Here is a 3632-nt window from a genome sequence, read left to right as displayed (position 1 = left end):
ATGTGCTTTCTGTTGGCACTGCATTCTGTTGCAAATATGTTTTACAATTATACGTTATTTTACCTTAGTTTGTCAATAAAGAATAAAATTCACGTTTGTGTTTTTTTTCAAGAAGTCATACACGCACAGGACTGAGTGAGTTTGGTTCTCGCTTTCTTCTGTCGTGGGGGGAGGGGGGGGAGGAGGAGGACACGGGTGGCCCAGTCGTCTAAGGCGTATAATTTCCGTTTAAAACAAAGGAAATTTTTCCTTGGATAGCGATAGTATGTTATTGTTTGTTATGCAAATCCATAGGTATGAAATACCAAGCTTATGTAATTAGGAGTGAACAACATGAATCTAAGGCTGTTACTGGGGCCGCAGACGTTACGTGTTTGTTTGTCAGAGTAACGACATATAAGGCCAACATTATTTCCAAATATGACGCATCAGCGTTAATGATGTCCGATGCAATTACCTATTTTGACTTGTTCTATTTGTTCCGGTGTTTGTGCAGGTAATTGTTTGTTTGTTTGTTGTTTAACGCCACAATAAGCAATGTTCCAGCTATATGACGGCGGTCTGAACGTCTTAACCAGACAATCCAGTGATTGACATCATGGGCTCCATCCACGAAATTGGGATACGATGACACGCATGAGAGCCTGACCTCCCGATCCCGTTAGTCGCCTTTCACGACAAGCGTTGTCGCCTTTTTCGACAAGAATGGGTTGCTGAAGACCTATTCTACCCCGGATCTTCACGGGTCGATGTACAATTGACTTGCCTTTGCATGTGTATGTAACGGTAGGGCAGGATACGTTCACCTTCGCGAACACCATCATCAATATTTGATAATAATTCAATAACACATGCTCATGATGTAGTCGGAATCGTTCAATGAACTCTAGATCTATTTCTATTAGAGAATGTTTATGATTATGGAAAGAACTTTCTCACGTTTATTTAGATAAGACAATATGTCATTAAACGTTTTACGATTTACATCATGATGATAGACATTGTAACTAGACATGTACAAATATTTACACATTGCCATGGAAACGGACAGTTTCTGCCTAAATGAACACCTGTAGCCGCTGGAAACTATCTGTTCTGATCTGAATGTCGTGTGGTAATCCTTATAGGGTAGCCATGCATACTCGCCGTGAGGCCTGTAATGTTCATCTTTATTATAGAGTGGGACACCGTCAACTCCAGGTTGTCACGTTGGTACAGTTTCTCGAGCTACGAATATGTCGACATGTACTCGACTCAAGTATTGGATTGTCCGAAGAACATTTGGCTCCTCAGATTAACCGTTTTTTGGCAGTTAATTAGTTCCAAAGCATCAAAGTGTTTTTCGTCACTGAAACTTATTATATGTTAAACTAAACAAAATGTACATATTAAAGGATCAAATACTTGTTGCAGTGACATGCTCACGTGGGTTCTCTGGTGACAGTTGTTGTTCATAGCTACCCTGAGACACTTGGTCCTAATGGCGTCTCTGGTGACAGTTGTTGCTCATAGCTACCCTTAGACACCTGCTCCTAATGGCGTCTCTGGTGACAGTTGTTGCTCATAGCTACCCTGAGACACCTGCTCCTAATGGCGTCTCTGGTGACAGTTGTTGCTCATAGCTACCCTGAGACACCTGCTCCTAATGGCGTCTCTGGTGACAGTTGTTGCTCATAGCTACCCTGAGACACCTGCTCCTAATGGCGTCTCTGGTGACAGTTGTTGCTCATAGCTACCCTGAGACACCTGCTCCTAATGGCGTCTCTGGTGACAGTTGTTGCTCATAGCTACCCTGAGACACCTGCTCCTAATGGCGTCTCTGGTGACAGTTGTTGCTCATAGCTACTCTTAGACACCTGCTCCTTATGGCGTCTCTGGTGACAGTTGTTGCTCATAGCTACTCTTAGACACCTGCTCCTTATGGCGTCTCTAGTGACAGTTGTTGCTCATAGCTACCCTGAAACGCTTGCTCCTTACAGCGTCTCTAGTGACAGGTGTTCATCATAGCTACCTCGAGACACTTGCTCGTATTAACGTCTCTCAATCTGTCGTTATGGCAACTCTTATAACATAATACAGTCAGCATGTTCTAAAATGAATCAATAAGTGATGTGTCACACCGTCACAGTCACAGTACGGTTCCCCTGTCTCGGCATTAAAGGGTGGGCATTAAAGGGTCAGCACACTGTGTCTGAGTGGGGTATTCATGTTAAACTGTGGCATGGCATCTCAGTGGGCTGACACTATAAAAGCGGCATCAACGCCGTTTGACGCGACATTTAACCCCATTCCGCCCCACCTCACCTATCTGTACGGGACAAGAGCCAGAGACACGCCCTGTTTATGTAATCCCGATTGCAAGGACAACAAACGTACGTATTTCTGTCATAATTTCAATTTCAGCGTTTACACTTTTTCATTCTTATGCATGTCACATTCACCATTCTTTCCTTTAAATATACTCGATATACATACACACTGCCAAGAAAGACACTATACCTACAACAACAAACAGTTGCAGACACGACGAGAATACATAGCGTAGGTAACCCTGGTGGTAGTCGATGTCCTATCGGTTACGAAGAGTGACCTTTAATATTTGAATGCATTTAAATATAGAAATGATATACAGACAGGGAAGGGGTCTTCATGAACGACGCATGAAACAATCTAAGAGAACCCATCATCTTGTTTACATCATTAAACCCATCCACAATAATGTATGTTAAAGGGATGACTACAGCTTTACAATTGTCAACTTTCCCTCAATGTCGATCAATAGCAGCTCCAGCCTTTGGTGTCTACATTTCACACCCTTTGATGTACCATCGAGCATACCCTTTCTATGAAGGTTTCAAAGAGAGTCATACGATTCTTCATACGTGAGTGAGTGAGTATGGTTTTACGCCGCTTTTAGCAATATTCCAGCAACATCACGGCGGGGACACCAGAAATGGGCTTCACACATTGTACCCATGTCGGGAATCAAACCCGGGTCTTCAGCGTGAGGAGCGAACGCTTTAACCACTAGGCTAGCCGACCGCCCCGGATTCTTCATACGACGTTGCTGATCAGTGTCATAACATTCAAGACTACAGTAAGATGTCAAAACGTTTTTCTGGTAGACATGTTGAGGACATTTCCAAATTATGTCTGCTGCAATTCCCTATTTTGATTTATAACATACGCCCAGGTGTTTTAACATATGAATATTTGACTTGCCTTTGCATGTGTTTGTGACAGGTCCACCAGTAGAACCTATCCACGAACTCCTGGTATAATTACTAACTGATAATGATTCAAAAACACATGCTTATGGTATAGTCGGAATCGTACAATGGACTTTTAGATGATGATTATGGAAAGGATTTTGTTGCTTTCATTTACAGCGAATCGGTGTAGATGTATCTTCCTACTTTGCTGAGCCATGACACAAGAGACGACCAATCATATCCCTCTAATGAGCGTGTGTTCTTACTTCTGCTTAACATCATGTCGACATTGATGAAGCGCGAGAAGACGCCGAGGTCACAGTCAATCTATAAATGGTTCGCGTGACAATGAAGCTTACATTTGAAGGACCGGCGTCACGGTATAGGATATTGCCGTCCATGTTGCAGTAGAGTCTGGGA

The sequence above is a fragment of the Haliotis cracherodii genome, unplaced genomic scaffold (genome assembly GCF_022045235.1).
Source record: "Haliotis cracherodii isolate W230 unplaced genomic scaffold, xgHalCrac1.p SCAF_3, whole genome shotgun sequence".
NCBI classification, from domain to species: Eukaryota; Metazoa; Mollusca; class Gastropoda; order Lepetellida; family Haliotidae; genus Haliotis; species Haliotis cracherodii.
The sequence above is the reverse complement of the archived record's forward strand: the minus strand, read 5'-3'. Positions refer to the sequence as shown.